This window comes from Pistacia vera, unplaced genomic scaffold (genome assembly GCF_008641045.1).
Source record: "Pistacia vera cultivar Batoury unplaced genomic scaffold, PisVer_v2 Contig959, whole genome shotgun sequence".
Classification (NCBI taxonomy): Eukaryota; Viridiplantae; Streptophyta; class Magnoliopsida; order Sapindales; family Anacardiaceae; genus Pistacia; species Pistacia vera.
Window position 1 is genome coordinate 267,031 of NW_022196844.1, and position 17,337 is coordinate 284,367.

General features: G+C 38.3%; 1 pseudogene; it reads left to right on the top strand.

The window, feature by feature from the left end:
• The first annotated feature begins 8,300 nt into the window (after positions 1–8,300).
• On the top strand, positions 8,301–14,088 carry LOC116121062 (annotated as a pseudogene).
• The last annotated feature ends 3,249 nt before the right edge of the window (positions 14,089–17,337 follow it).

The following is a 17,337-nucleotide window of genomic DNA, read 5'->3' on the forward strand; positions in this document are numbered from 1 at the left end:
AATCTTAAGATATCTAAAGGGAACAACTGATTACTCATTATGTTGTCAATGAAATGATTTACACTTGAGAGGCTACACCGGTATTGATTGGAGAGGAGACTTAGATGAAAGCAAATCTACTTTCGGATATGTTTTCTTACTAAATGGCGGGGCCACATCTTGGAGTAGTAAGAAACAATCATGTATAGTCTTATCTACAATGGAGGCTGGGTTTGTAGCACTAACATCAACTGCAGTGCAAGAAGTCGTTTGGTTGAGACGGTTCATGAATTATTTGGGAATAATTAATGTTGTTATTGAACTAGTAAGAGTAAACTATGATAGTCAAAAAACAATAGCATACACTAAGGATCCTAAATATCATGGTAAAACAAAAAACATAGATATCAAATACAATTTTATGTGAGATTTGGTGGCATAAAAGGAGGTGAACGTGAAGTACATATCTATGCATGACATGGTTGCAGATTCATTTACAAAGCCTATACCAAGAGATACATTTAATGGACTTGTCAGATCTCTAGGCTTACATAGATGTTGAATCTACTCATACTTTGAGATTTCCCAAAAATGTTCACGTTATCTTATAAATATTAAATAAAAATATTGTTAATGCTCAATTTCATTTATTATGGAACATACATGAAGGAGAGAGAGTGTGTGTGTGTGTGTGTGTGTGTGTGCGTGCGTACGAGCATGCGTGTGTTGGTGTGCATGCGTGCACGCATGTGTGTGTGTGCGCGCGCTCATGCGTGTGTGTATTTGTTATGTAAATACATATACATTTAGTTTGAAGAGCATGTCGGACAGTTAAATGATTGACCTTCTCACACAGGCAATCGCCTCCATTACTTTGTGGGAATGGAGTTGAGACGATTTTAAGCTTATTATCTAGGTGATAATAGAGAGAAAATCTTAAAATAGTTAATGTCGCATAAAACAAAATAAAAATAATGTCATAATGAAGTATGACCATAAATGATAAATTATCAAAATTTATCACTTTATCTATTTATTGCCAGATTAGAGTTATGGTGAACTAAAAGTATGTAAGGTGAACTCAAGTTAGATATTAGGTATGTCTGAACTAAAATCTGTATGACATTTACAAGAAAAAGAGGAATGCACTCCATGTGAAAGGAGGAAATGTTGTAGCATATGATTCATACCACATGTGTAAAAATATTGACCAAGAGGGTAATGAAAGTCAAAATCTCAGCTTTAACATTATGTCAAACCCTGAGATTATAAGAATAAAATCTCATAGAGTACCCTTATTACTCTATTCTATTTCTTGAAAACTTTATTTAATGATTGTTGCCAAAAGATTAAGATAAATTCAATCTGCTGGAACATTTCTGGAAAAGCAAATTAAATAAAAGTTGCAAGAATCAAGAAAGAGGGACATTACAATTTTTTTTTTGGATTATCACATTACAAACATGTGTATTCATTGGTCGACCAATTATGTATTGTTTTTATGTAAGGACAAAACATAATTATGAATACAATAGATGTTTATTATAAATAAGATTGTTAGAAAAAAATGTGATAAGTAATCTGAGGTATTGTATACAACATACAATACAACCCAAGTTTCACAAATTCGAGAAGTTATATATTCCTAACAAATATATGACTAATGTGCTCTCGATGTATACATGGTCACACGACATATTTACTAAAATATGAACCTTGAAGAAGCACAAAGAGAAATAGTCTCATCATGTGTGAGTGGGAGATATTAGATATAAGTAAGACACCTATAATGGGACCCTTCCAATTTGATTATTGCGTTGCGGTAACTGCCAAAAGCAGTTACCACTATCTTGCAGCAATTGCCTTGAAGGCAATTGTTGCATCAATATAAGAGTTTTCATTTGACGAAAAACTCTTCTCTTAACTCTTACGCAAATATATCTCTCTTCTTTCATTATTTTTTACTAGAATTCAAGAGAACGGTGGTATGTGCTTTTGATTAACAAGAAAATGAGGTATTTATGCTGTGAATTATTATTGTAGTTTGTTTATAATAATGTGATTGTAATAATGACTTTTGATATGATCTTGGGAATCAACTAGGATATATGTAATTCTTAATTTACTAACATAACTAACAATGGTACATGATATTAAAAATGAAAGAGATTCATCAAATTAATAGAGAAGCAAAAACATTAATTTTTAATTGCATAAAGAAGGAAATCAAATCATTAATTATTAAACATAGGTTTCGTCAACAATGTTCAGAAAACTGGACCGGACTATGACCCATTCAAGGGTCCGGTTTCCGGTTGGATAGGTTGGTTGGACCGTATTCTAAAAAATTATTTTTTAGTCCCTGAAGGTTTGAAATTCATCAAAAACACCACTATAATACTCCCTTAAGGTTTGAAATCTGTCCAAAACACCCCTATCGCGCGAAGAGACAGGTGATGGTGGCTGCAGCGACGATCGACAGCCAATCGAGGTTTGGAATCATGGGGTTTTGATGTACAGGTGCCGGCGAATCTGATGTTGGTGCTAGGGAGATTGCTTTCAATACATGAAGATTGCAGCTCAGTGTGCAATGTGATTCGATGTTTGAACTTGAAGAGTTGATAGAATAAAGCCTAGAGATGGAATTGAAATGAAGATCGCAGATGAATTCGATTGAGGAATCGACAATTTTCAAACTGCTTGTACAATTTAAGTGATCCGGTTTGGACACCTATTCGGTTGGACTAGAGGTTAGCTACAGTTCAATCGGTCCAACCCCAGGTCATTACAGATTAACTATATAAGCGGTTTTTTATTCGGTCTGGACCGGTTAATCCTTTGATTCCTAGTTCGACCGGTTGAACCGGACGGTCCAGGCTGGGTTCCTTATCATTGTTCAAGATACGACTCTCCTCTCCTCCAAAATTGTGTGAAAAATAGGTTTGATATAACCTACTGTAGAATAAAGATTAAAGACCTTTTCCTTTCCAAAATAAGAATCCTATATCATTAATTATCCTTTTACTATTATAATAAAGAGTAGATCCCATGTTAATTAAATGCAAATCAATTCCTTTATGTTAGAGGTGGGTAAGGACTAGGTCAATCGGTTCCAAGTCCGAGCCCCATGGGTCCCATCCCAAATTGAGACCAGTCTCATTAAGACCGGAACCATTTTGGCTGGGACCGATCATGGGCCTATAAGACCGATCCTATGGGCCTAAAAATTTTAAATATGCTCCACTAATACGTAAAATTTTATTTTAACTTTTATATTTTTTGTTTATTTCGTATAAAATATGAGGGTTTTGGATATTTACCAGGGGTTTAAACGAAATTGGATGGGGGGGTTTGGGATTGGATCTGGGACTGATCCCAAGCCTAGGCCTTGGAGGAGGGACTGAACCTGGGCCCGAGCCCCCCTCCATGGGCCTACTCTGGTTTTTGGACCAGTCCTAAGCCTAGTTTTTTGGGTTCGGGCCCAAATTCCCACCTTTACTTTACATTCTAGACTTGTAATTATAAGGCAAATATCATTTTCCGAGCAACGATACCAAAAACTTTGTTGTTTTAAATAAAACTCGCATAATCTGTTGAACTTTAGAATTAGTTGTATACGAGGTCAAACCCATAGGGTTGATAAATTAATGGAAAACTTAATTAATTAAATTTAATTTATTGCTAACATAGTTTGCAAAATATGATTAAATAAATTAAACTAAAATATATTAAAAGCAATAACACAACAAAAAGCAGATTAATGAATTGAATCCACTTCTAATTTCTGAAATGATTTTATTCCTAATTTAAATTAATGGATAGTTAAGAAATCAGTCCACTGTCTCTTATAGATATTCAGTAAAGCACAGTTTAATAAATCTAACTTGAGTTCTTCTTAAGCCTAAGGTACAATTTCTAAGCATTTTTATGCATCCAATTCAATGAAAAACAATAAATCAAAGAAATTAAATAAACATGTATTCACATGGCTTAATTAATTAAACAATCCTAACTGTCAATAATACATGGTATTAAAGATGAAAGAGATTTATCAAATTAATAGAGAAGCAAGAACATTAATCTTTAATTGCATAAATAATTGAATCAAATCATTAATTGAAATTTAATTATTAAACATAGGCTTCATCAACCCTCAATCCAATAATCTAGAAACACAAAATTAAACCAAAAACAAAATAGAAAGAATAAAACGAAATCATATTGAGAAGCCTTTGTCACTAAAGCTTCAGTCTACAAGATACGGCTCTCCTCTCTTACCAAATTATGTGAAAAATAGGCTTTATATAAGCTAATGTAGAATAAAGATATTTTCCTTTCCAAAATAGGAATCCTATATCATTAATCATCCTTTTACTGTTATAATAAAGAATAGGTTGCATGTCATTTGTTGATGTTTAATTTTGACACCAACGGCTTCGGACATATAAAGTGCTAAGAAGCTACATACAAATAGATTATAGAGAATAGATAAAATACTGTGATGAAAATTACATGCAAGCATGTAAAATAAAATTGACAAGAGAGTTTTTATAATGGTTCAAATGCTTAAAAGTGATTCCTACACCCATTGTGATTGTTTAAGTGAGTGTTCTTTTCTAATCATTACACAAGTTTACAAGGGTTGCGATTTGCGATTTGCGGTTACAAGTGTTTATGTTCTAAGAGAATGTCAAGCTAGTTTATTTCTAATAGTGTGTTTGCTATTTGCTTTATGTAATTTGTATGTGTTTAACCTCTCTTTTGTGAGGAGGGGAGCTGCCTATTTATATCCGTTTTGCTCAAGGTAATGAGTGATTTTTGCTAGTGGTCTGATGGCATGAAGATTCTTTCTGCCTTCCTAGTCATTGAGAACTCTCATGTATATTTTTAAATTAAATGGGGCTTGGACAAGTGTGCGAGCTAAATTCACTCTTGCACTAAATTCATTCTTGAGGCGATTTTGGTTTTGACAGCTAATATTCTTATTGTCTTTGGGTGTGTGTCAAATTATGGTTGGTGGAGAGATCTACTAAATCCTGATTGATGGAGATGACGTCAATGTGTATGAGCCCTTATTTTTAGGAATAACATCATTAAACACACTTAGATCTTAAATATCATTTTGCTCCCTTTATTTTATTCTTCTTTCATTTTACTCTTTGGGCATTAATCTTCACTTGGATCTTAAATTATCTTAGCCGAAATAAAGCTTAATTTCTCGTCTTCAACTTGGATTGACTTTATTTCCAATGCATTTGACTTGAATTGAAGACTTTCTCACACGCTTCCAAATTTATTCACCCTAAATAAAATTAAACATTAAATTAAATTAAATTATTTAAATAAAATAACTAATAATTAACATATATATAAGGGTAATAAATATGATAAAAAATAGGGAAATTGGGATTAAAATTCATGATGCTTGTCCAGTCTTGTGTGATAAATTGGGAGCGGGATCTTTAGTTACTAATCTTGTGTTTCACTCTAGGACTAAACATATCAAAATTGACATTCGAGAGAAAGTAGTTGCTAAAGAGCTAGAAGTTAGAGATGTTCCTACTGAATTTCAAGTAGTCGATCTGTTAACCAAGCCTCCGACAGCCATCTGGTTTCAAATTCTTAGGTCTTAGCTCACTTATCCCTCGGATAAGAGCATTACTTGTGGGGGCCGACCTCGATGATTTTGCAAATAACTAGAATATGCATTACTATAGCTAAGCCTAAAGCTTACAAATAACTAATGTACATGTCATCAGTTAATTGTATTAAGTCAAAGTCTACTAAGTTTCTAATCCGAGTTGTAATCAAGGCCGGCTCAAGGGGTAGGCAATTAAGGCACCTGTCTAGGGCCCCCAAAAAATAGAGCCAAAAAGGGCCAATTTTTTTTTAAATATATTACAAAAATAAAAATAGTGTATAATTTCTTATCTAGGGCAATCCAAGGGGCCCCCCAAAAAAACCAAAAGACCCAAATTTATTATAAACTTTTTAGGTATATTCTCACCCAAAGTTTGACAAAATAGCAAGTTTGTACATCTAGTTTCATATATTCTAATTTACACCCCTAAATTAACACATTGAATTTCTTTTAACAATGAAAGGCTAAAATGGTCATTTACATGTCTCAAATTACTCACCCCCAATTCAATCCCAAAATTCGACATTCACATGAATCATCTTCACCCCTCTTCCACCGCTGGCCGTTTGGAGTTGATTCTGGTTGATTTTCTCACCAAAATCAACCGAAACCATCACTTTATCATTTTCCAAGTGTTTTCCTAGTCTTGATAGCCCTTGATTTGGCCAATTTTTTACGGATGTCGCAACCTAGCTCCACCGCGTGTGATAGCCATTTCCGGCCTTTTCGACATGTACATGGCATCGTTGGCCTTCCCCAACAGAACCATCTTCCTTCCTTCAGCCTACTCACCAAAACCCCTATCATACCTCATCTATTTACTCCGCCATATCTGGCCACCGATACCTTTTGGGCAGCGACTTCTCAAGTCTTTTCCAGTCAGTCCTAGCATTGGAAATCACCCATTTCACCACCCATCACTTCTCCAGCATATGCTCTCCAAAACCCCCCACCAACCTAACCCCGTTAGCCCACCGGTCGTCATCCACCTCTCCTAGTGATTTTGCATCTTAAAAGACAAGAAAAATAAATTTAAAATAATTTTTTTTAATATATGCTTATACTATTAAAAGGCCTCCAATGTAACTTTTGCCTAGGGTCACAAATGTTCTTGAGACAGCCTTGGTTGTAATGGACTATATAAGTAAAAGTATAAATTCATTTTACTTACCAATGAAATGTTATAAAACATTTTCCTCTGTATTTCTACTTTTACTTTAAATACAAAATAAATGAAAATCACAAGCTTTAAGAGTTATTTTCGCAAAAAATAATATTGATGCTTCTTCACATTCGGGTGAAGTTGTGTTGTTTAGGTCTGAAGTGGGGGTTTATAAAGATTTTTCAAACCAATCATTGGTTGCCTATATTTGATACACATATATGTTTCTTAACGTACACTTGACTTGAATCACACTAAAAATTTATGATGGAAAGTGTTATGCCTAAAAAGGTAGGGCTGACGCCGAGCCTTGTCAGTATGGGCGGTCAGAGCTTAGGTAGGTTCTGCAGCCATTCAGACGTAGCCATGTCGCATGCTAACGTAAGCGGCATGTTCCTGCCAGTGCAGTGGGTGTGCGCTAGAGTGGCGAAAGGCTGGAAACGTTCCACGTGTTCCAATCCCTACATAAGTCGAGGAAATCACTCGAGCAGGTGAGAAACGAGACACAAAGGAGGATTTGCACGGCAATCTAACCCACTCATAGATTCAGTAATCATTACCTCAATTCATCCCACTATAAATAGAGGGCTCCTCTCCCGTTTGTGGGATTAGCTAATTTCACTCTGGAATAGCCTTCTCTCTCTCTCTCTCTCTCTCTCTCTCTCTCTCTCTCTCTCTCTCTCTCTCTCTCTCGTGTATTCTCTTGTATTCTCTAAGCTATAAATCAGCTCGCTAAACGCAACATAATCTCATATATTAATACAATACCAGTGGACATAGGATTCGCTTAGTTAAGCATCCGAACCACTTTAAACATTGTTCTTCATCTCTTACTCAAACCAATACCGCCATATTCACGTGTGACTTCTGAGTCAGCTCAGCATTTCCCACATGCGATTAGTTGGTGTCAAAATTAAGCATCAACAGTTTGCGCTAGAAGGAAGGCCTAATTTAGTACTTGTTCTTCATCAAGAGAATCTCTCACTAATCAGTCCCACTACAGCAAATGGCTCGCCGATTTGAATCTGAGTGAATCGATCATGGTGATGAGAAGAACCTCTAGGTACAAGATGACACTTCTCTCGAGGCACCCTTAGTCCCACAAAATACCGTGGAGGATATCCCTTCAAGCTCACGGCTTGACCCAATTGTCATGAGCTACATGGAAAGGTTCAACAATACTCTCCAAACAGTCAGCCAAAGGCTAGACCGGTTGGATCGGGTCGTGCCACCTGAATCGAATGAGGCAGTGCCACCGCCAAAAACGCCTGCAGGTCGAATGAAAGCGCGGAAAAGGGTAATAGCCCATGCCACGCGCACTGCAGCGCATCAAAGAAAAGGAAAGCAAGTGGCGAAGAGCCGGCCTAGAGGCTCCAAGGGGCCAGCGAACACCAACCGCACCCCGTGTAGAAAACCCGTGGCGTTAAGGCTCGATGACATGTCACGACCTATCCCATGCCACGTCGTGCGAGCACTCCTATAAAAGTGCAAGGCGGGGAGATTCCCATTATCGCCAAAATGACGATTCCGATCATCGTCGTGCAGAAAGTTCCCACCGTCTGCAGGTCAGTTCGCACCACCACGGAGGTCGGGAAGGTTCCCTGAACCACGCAGCGCCATCACACGACTTTAACCAGCGTGTGTCAAGATTGGTTGAACTACCGACCGAGGCGAGGAGGAATCTAACCTGTGGTCTTTCCTCAACCACAACCGTGAGGGTCGAACCCATGTTACGGAAAGCAATCCCCAGGTAGCTCCGCTACCTCAGATTGAAGAGCTGTAACAAGCTTTGGATCAGCTGAAGGCTCAACGAAATGAGCAAGGGAAGGTCATAGAGGCGTCTCCCTTTTCTCCGGCTGCGTTAGCCGCGCCTCTCCCATCCAGATTCAGAATGCCCGTTATGCGAGCATTCGACAAAAATTCTGATCCGCAGGATCATCTATACGAATTCAATGACCTGATGGAACTCCACCAAGTCTCTGACTTGGCAAAATGTCATTGCTTGGCAGTAACTCTTACTTCACATGCTAAGCGATGGTTCAGGTCGCTCCTAGTAGGATTAGTCAACTCGTGGCCTTAGATGAACTCGACATTTCTGAGACACTTCCAGGTGAACAAGAAGTTCTCAATGCCTCTGAGCTACCTCAGCAACATAAGGTAAGAGAGGGATGAATCCCGCCAATCTTATATCAACAGGTTCCACAGGGAGCTCCATAAAGTAGTTTATACTCCCGAAGAGTTCGTTCGGATCTGTGAAAAGAGCTGCAATCAGAGGACGATGTTTCCCTCACCTGCTTCTACAGCCTTACGGAGAAATATTTTTGCATTGAAAACTCTGTGGCGGAGCTCAACCGCCACGACCCTGGTCCTTCGAGCAGTGCGCCCGGTCAGGGGCAGAACAGGAGGGCTGATCGTAGATGGGCTAATGACGATCAGCGAAAAGGGAAGAAGCAGTGGTATGAGCCCAAGAAATCTTACCCTCCAGTTCCTCGTCGCGACTGCGACAAGAGTCAGTACACCCCTCTAAATGCCTCAATTTTTGCCATTCTTGACAAGTTAGAAGAGGTCGGCCTATTTGGAGAACCTAAGCCTATGAAAAATCCCCCTTCAGCCAAAAACAGTAAAAAATATTGTTGCTACCATCGGGATAATGGGCATCACACTGATGAGTGTCGGGCCCTTAAGCAAATAATTGAAGAGCTCATTAAGCAGGGACACTTCAAAGAGTATGTTGATGACTCTGCTTCCGTACGGGAGAAAACTCAAGAGGAATCGGGCAAGAAGCGTCGTGGTCGCAAGGGTATCCATAGCATAGGGATAATTTTTGGGGGACCACACCTCGGAAGGAATTCGCGAGGTGCCCAAGAAAGGTATGCTCGCACAGCCCATCATGACCCCATCAGTGTAATGAACGCAGCGCTACGACCTTCTAAGATTCATAGGGAGGAGGAAATCACCTTCTCCGAAAAAGAAACAGTTTGATTGCATCATCCCTATAACGATGCTCTTGTCATCATGCCCCAAATAGGGTGTTGTGACGTCCATAGAATGTTAGTGGATAATGGAAGCGCTGTGAACATCCTATTCCAACGAGCTATTGAAAGAATGAAACTGGATGAGGCCGACCTGAAACCTGCCTCCATCCCTCTATATGGTTTCACCGGGGATCACCTGATCCCTAAGGGGGCAATCTCACTCCTGGTCACATTGGGTAACTCCAATGAGGTGACCAAGATCACTAAGTTCTTAGTAGTGGACTGCCCATCCATTTTCAATGGCATCCTAGGGCGACCTCTACTAAGAAACTTCAAAACAGTCACCTTGATTTACCATTTTAAGATGAAGTTCCCCACCACGACTGGGATAAGGGAAGTAAGCAGATCTCGATGCGCGTCTCGCGACTGCTATGTAAGGGCAATGCAGATGGCGTGTAGGGGAAAATGCACTTCCCGTAGCATTCCCGAACAAGCGATGGCGATCAGTCGGATCGTACCACAGCCTGGCCCAACCGAGGATAATATGGATCTTCATATCCAGGAATGCCCTTCCAATGGGCCGGTTGAGGATTTATGGAAAGTTTCAGTCGATCGGAGCGAGCCGAGCCGAGTGTTAAGGATTGGAAGCAATCTCAACCCCCAGCTCGCCAGCGATCTTACCAGCTTCCTCAGAGAAAATATTAATGTGTTCACATTGACGCATGCTGACATGGTCAGGATCAGCCCGAATGTTATTTGCCATACCTTGAACATCGATAGTGAGGCCAAACCTGTCCGCCAGAAGAGAAGAGTAATGGATTCGAAGCGATATGTTGTCTTAAAGGTTGAGGTAGATAATCTCCTCCTGAATGGATCCATCCGAGAGGCGCTGTACCGAAGTTGGGTTGCCAACCTAGTGCTGGTAAAGAAGCCTAACAGCAAATGGCGGACCTGCATTGACTTCATCGACCTCAACAGAGCGTGTCCGAAAGACAGCTTTCCCCTGTCAAGGATTGACCAGCTTGTTGATGCCACCTCCGGGCATGAGCTGCTGAGTTTCATGGACATGTACTCGGGATACAATCAGATTCAGATGTATAAGTCGGACGAAGAGCATACCTCCTTTGTTATAAATCAGGGGTTGTATTGTTACAAGGTTATGCCCTTCGGCCTAAAAAATGCTGGGGCAACTTACTAGCGACTGGTTAACCGAATGTTTTCCGAACAGATCGGGAGATCGATGGAAGTCTATGTTGATGACATGCTGGTCAAATCGCATGTCGCTTCAGATCACATAGCACATCTCGCTGAGATGTTCGGCATACTCGGAGGTACATAATGAAGCTCAATGCTCTCAAATGCTCATTCGAAGTATCCTCATGAAAATTCCTGGGGTACATGGTTAATCAGAGGGGAATAGAGATCAACCCTGATAAAATCCAAGCTCTCCTCGATATGAAAAGCCCGACTAACCGAAAGCAGGTTCAGAGTCTCAACAAGCGAATAGCGGCACTCAGTCACTTCATATCGAGGGCAATAGATCAATGATTGCCATTCTTTAATATACTTAGGGCCAATAAGAGGTTTGAGTAGACTCCCGAATGCGAACATGCATTCCAGAGCATTAAAGAGCACCTCGGAAAGCCACCTCTTCTGTCCAAGCCTTTCCCGCAAGAAATTCTCCTCCTGTATCTGTCCGTCTCTCAGTACATGGTCAGTGCAGCTTTAGTTCGGGAAGAGAACAGGGTTCAATGGCCAGTATATTACGCGAGCAAGCGTCTGCTGGATGCCGAGATGCGGTATCCGAAAATGGAGCGATTGGCTTATGCCCTCTTGATCGCCTCCAGAAAGTTGCGACCTTACTTTCACGCCCACACAATCCATATAATGACCAGTTACCCACTCAAACAAGTCCTCTAGAAACCAGAGGCGTCAGGTAAATTGCTCAAGTGGGCCATGGAACTAAGTCAGTTCGATCTGCAGTACAGACCGAAAGCAACCATCAAAGGGCAGGTTGTTGCCAACTTCATCTCAGAATTCTCATATCATCAATAAAGGAATTCGAGCAACAAACCAGTGAAATCACCCAAAAAACTGTCCAAAATCTATCGACCTAGAGTCTATATGTCGATGGATCATCAAACAGGAAAAGGGCCAGGGCAAGCGTTCTCCTCCTAAGTCCCGAAGGCATTCGTATTCATGGCATTCTCCTTTTCGGGTTCAAGACGACCAACAATGAGACTGAGTATGAAGCTCTGTTCGCTGGATTGTGGTTGGCAAGAGAAATAGGATTAACCGCAATCAGCATCAACAGAAAGCTACCTATATATTTTAACAACTTTCAATTTTATTTTTAAATGTTTTATACCTATAAATAATTGATGCTCAAGTACACGTATAATTGATTAAGTAATTATTGGACGTTATTGCGTGATCCAGGCGATACTTTTGTCTACTTTCTAGTTTAACAGTGAAAATCAACCGACGATTTGCTCCTTCCTAAGTTAATGTAAAAGTGACATCATTATGAAGAAAAAGTGGTTTTGACGATGATGAAACGGAAAGAGACCTTTTTTGACTTTTAATATCTTGTCGGCAAAGCAGCACTGGTTCTACAGGTTTAATAAATATAAATACCTTTCAAGTTTTCTTATTAAATGAATCAAGAACATCATCGGAAAGAAAGACTTATTCATTATAGCTGATAGATAGACTAGTTCCAGCATCTAAGAAGCCTCATATAGTTTGTGTCACGTTCCCAACTCAAGGACACATAACTCCACTGTTCAAATTGGCAAAATTACTTCATTTCAGAGGTTTCCACGTAACGTTTGTGAGCACCGAGTACAACCACAAACGCTAATTAAAAGCCAGAGGCCCTGATGCCCTCGATCGCTTACCGGATTTTTGTTTGGAAACGATCCCGGATGGTCTGCCTCAAGTTGATGCTGATGTTACACAAGACGTCCCGATCTTGAACAACATTTCAGTCCCATTTCGATTTTCTCAAAAAATTGAATTCTTCCCCCAATATTCCATGTGTTACTGGCATAATTTCGGATTCAGGTCTGCCTTTCACTCTGCAGGCTGCGGAAGAACTTGGAATCCCCATTGTATTCTTCTGGGCTATGAGTGCGTGTGCCTTCCTAGGATATTCAGAGTATTCAAATCTTGTGGCTAAAGGTTTGATTCCTTTAAAAGGTATTATTTACAGTTTAATTAATTGCTTTATTTTATTTTATTTTTTAATTCAAGCCATCCATTTCGCATCAATGAGGTATCATATTTTATAGAAAAATCTTTATGTTAAAAGATGTACCTATTGGCTAATTTAGTTAAGGGTTGGGATAGGCGGTTATTTTTTAATTGAAAATATTTAGTTGAAACATAAGGTAACAAATGTAAAATATTGCAGATGTGGCCGATATGGAAAATGGCTATTTGGATACTGTTGTAGATTGGATTCCAGGATTGGAAGGCATCCGGCTAAGGGACTTGCCAACCTTCATTAGGACAACAGATCCAAATGATACATATTATGTTAAAACTTCATCATGGAACTGATAAAGACGTCTCAAAAAGCTTCGGCCATTATTCTCAATACGTTTAATGACTTTGAGCATCATGTTTTGAATACTCTCTCCTCTATATTCCCTCCTATTTACACGACCGGTCCTCTTCAATTATTTCTCAAGAACATTCCCCAAAATTTTCTAAAATCTATTGGTTCAAATCTCTGGAAAGAAGAGACTGAATGTCTCCAATGGCTCAATTCCAAGAAACCAAAATCCGTAGTTTATGTGAATTTTGGGAGCGTCACTGTCATGACACCGCAACAAATGACTGAATTTGCTTGGGGACTTGCTAACAGCAACCAAACGTTTCTATTTATTATAGGAGAAGATCTTGTTATGGGTGACTCAGCGATTTTGCCGCCTGAGTTTCTTGAAAAAACTAAAGAAAGAAGTCTACTGGCGAGTTGGTGTCCACAAGAAGAAGTGCTCAATCATCCATCTATAGGAGGATTCTTGACTCACAGTGGATGGAACTCTACCATTGGAAGCGTGTGTGGTGGAGTGCCAATGGTTTGTTGGCCATTTTTCGCAGACCAACAAACTAATTGTTGGTTTGCATATAATAAGTGGAGTATAGGCCTGGAAATCGACAATAATGTAAAGAGAGATGAAGTGGAGAAACTTGTGAGGGAGTTAATGGAGGGAAAGAGTGGTACAAAGATGAGAAGTCAGGCCATGAAGTGGAAGAAGAAGGCAGAGGAAGCCACTAGTCCGAATGGTTCATCATATGTGAATATCAATAAACTAGTTGAGGAGGTACTGTTATTATAATATTAAATATTACAGTTCTTAAGTACTATGATACTTGCAATTAGGCCAGAAATGATTATGTTATTATTACTTAATTAATGTAGGATGCTTCTTTTTATGTACACTTTCTTGGATATCAATCAGAGAAAATATAATTTTCATAGTAGAATAAATGACATATGCTCTTCGATTATGTTAAGAGTACATAACTTTGTTTTACTTTCTAGTCTAATCAGGAAAATCATTCTATCATGGTACAGCTAGCAAGCACTACTTTGTTTTACTTACGATTCTAATCAGGAAAATCATTGAGAAAAATTGATCATTCATGATAAGGTTACTATAGTGTAAGGGTGTTTAGACCATATAATGTTTAATTATAAGAATATATTATATTAACGGAAAGAAAGATTACATTGAAGATTACTGAGAATGTTTATAAAATATGTTTGGTTGGTTCGAATAAATTGGTAAATAATATATTTGATTGGGAGGATAAATGGGTGGGTATGTTATGTAGATTACTAAATTGCCCTCCTTTTTAAATATTAATATAATATGACTTATTATTATTTTTTGAATAATTTTTTTAACCCCTTACATTTGAAATTTTGCTAAAACACCTCAGCCATATAAAACTTTAATTTATAGCAAAATCGCCCCCACCCATCCCAAGCCACTGCCGGCAGCCAACCACCATCGCCGACCGCCGCCGGCAATCGACGAAATGATGCACAACTGGTCGTATATGGCCGATCGTGCATTGGCAAAGTCGAAAATGGCCATGGATCACAAATCCATGGCCGAAAAAGGGCCATATCTATGGCCATTTCACGACTAGATCTATGGCCATTTCATGGCCACATCTTTGGCCATGAAATGGCCATAGAAACACCAAATCTGGTTGTTCCGGAAAAGGCCTTATCGGCTCACGACCGGCCAAATCCCGCTAGTCATGCACCATTACGGCTACTGACGCCGGTGGTCGGTGATGATGAGTCATGGTTGGCAGTGGTCTTGGGTGGTTGGGGGTATTTTGTTAATTTTTAAACTTTTTTTGTGGCTGGGGTGTTTTAGCTAATTTTTCAAATATAGGGGGTCTGGGTAATTGTTATTTGGTAGACATTTAAGGGCAATTGTGTCCGAAATGGTTTTTAATTAAGGACAAAATGGGTAGAAAAATCAGATTACCTCGGTAATGTTTTAATAACACCCCCTTAGCAAGGTAATAAGATTACCACCCACATTATCAACAGTAAAACTATTTGCAATAAAAGATTACTGTAATATTTTATTTCTTGCAAACCAAACACAAGAATCTTGCAAAATAAACGAAGATGACCCCGTCATCTTATTTACCCTCGATCCAAATGGCCCCAAAATGTAAAAACATCATATCATCATATATGTTTGTGCGAAAAAACTTACTTGGACAAACCTACTGCGTGAGAAGTTTATCGATAGGAAATTCATTCAAATTGGAAGATTGTGGAGAACCGTGCAATCACTTCAATAAGATTTGCTACTGTTATGGGGCACCGGTGGATTATGCTAGAGTGACCCCTCCAATTTTTAAATCATACACTTGTGATTTTCGCAAGTGTACAAAATCCTGTAAGTAATAAAGTGTATGAATACGGATATTGAACCCAAGGGAATTACTATTATCAATTACCAAATTAAACTATCCTATTACTATTTGATTAATCCAAATTGTATCAAGGAAAACCTAAATTAAAAAAAAAAATAACAATTGAAATTAAAAAAGAATTGAAAAGAGAACAACTAAATAAAGCTTTGAGTTTAATGCAAGATGACTAGACCTAGGGCATAGATTTCACACCAACTCTTATTCATATGTATTGATCACTTATGCTAATTTCATTAAGCTCTTCCTACAGGTCAAACTCCCTAAATTTCCAATAACTTTCTCTCAAACAATTATCAAATTACCCCTTAATTACTAACCCAAATTATCTCTAATTAGATTTAAGCAATTGGAGATCATTACGCTCTATGGAGTTTACCAAAACCTCACAAGTTACGGTAACATATCTCTAGCGTTTTCTCAATCTATGGTTTTACTACCATAGACCAACTAAGTATCATCTCTTGATCTCAACCAAGTCCATTAGTTCGTTCAATTCTTGGGCCCTTAAGAATCAAAAGCATTAGGCATAATAATAAAACTTAGGAAGAAATCTTAATGAAATCAACATAAATAAATCAACACATAATCAAGAGATTGGGCTACATCTTAGCCCTAGAGAATAAATTTAGTTTATAATCAACATGAAAGAAACAATCATCTTTATTAAAATAAGAAACACGAGTTCAAGAAAGAAACAAGAAGACTTCTCTATATTGCAAATCAAAAGCTCTAGAAATTCTATCACTTTGATCTTCTCTTGTGTTAACCTCCTCTAATTCTCTCCAAGGAATCCCCAAAATAATGCTAAAAGACTTCTATTTATATCCCACAAGGGTTAGGGTTTTATTTTCCTTAATTCTATTTAGTTTAAGACTCTTAACCCTATTTTCCTAATAAAAAACAGAAAAAAAAATTCCTAACTGTCGTGACTGTGCAACGGCTTGGTTGATTATGGATAAAGTGTGCTGTGGCACAGTGATAACTTCCTATTCTTTAGTTCAAATCTCGCATCATTCCTCAACACTCTAGAGATGGTGATTTTTTAGCACAATAATAATGGAATTTGGAGATGTTGTAACATATGAAATGTAGCCCTTTGAGTCAGCTTTCCAACACTCAAAGAATCGTCTTAATCCAAGGTTTACAACTCGAGTTATTGTCGAAACACTGAGGTGTGTTCAAATTAGAGCGTAATCTAGAATCTCCTCTTTACTTCAAAGCTCTATAACTTCTTCAATTCAACTCTGGTTCTCGATCCGTTTGTTTCTACTCATCACTCATTATGTTGCCGACATGATTCTTTATTCAAGCATAACATTTAGCACGAATAACCTGAAAAACACTCAAACACACCTGTGATCCGATAAAAAACAATTATGAAAATATTAAGCCACTTTACCTAATTAAGCCTAATTTCTCACAAAAAAATCACCATAAACCACTAAGTAAATGTGTATTTTTAAGCTCTTATCAACACTAGATCACAAAAATAGGAAATTTGAGAAAAAAATAATGTTTGTGTGAGATACATATAACATTTCTCATCCTTACTGTCAAGAATTGTTATAAATTTGAGGGTTTATATAGCCTCAACCTCCTAGGAT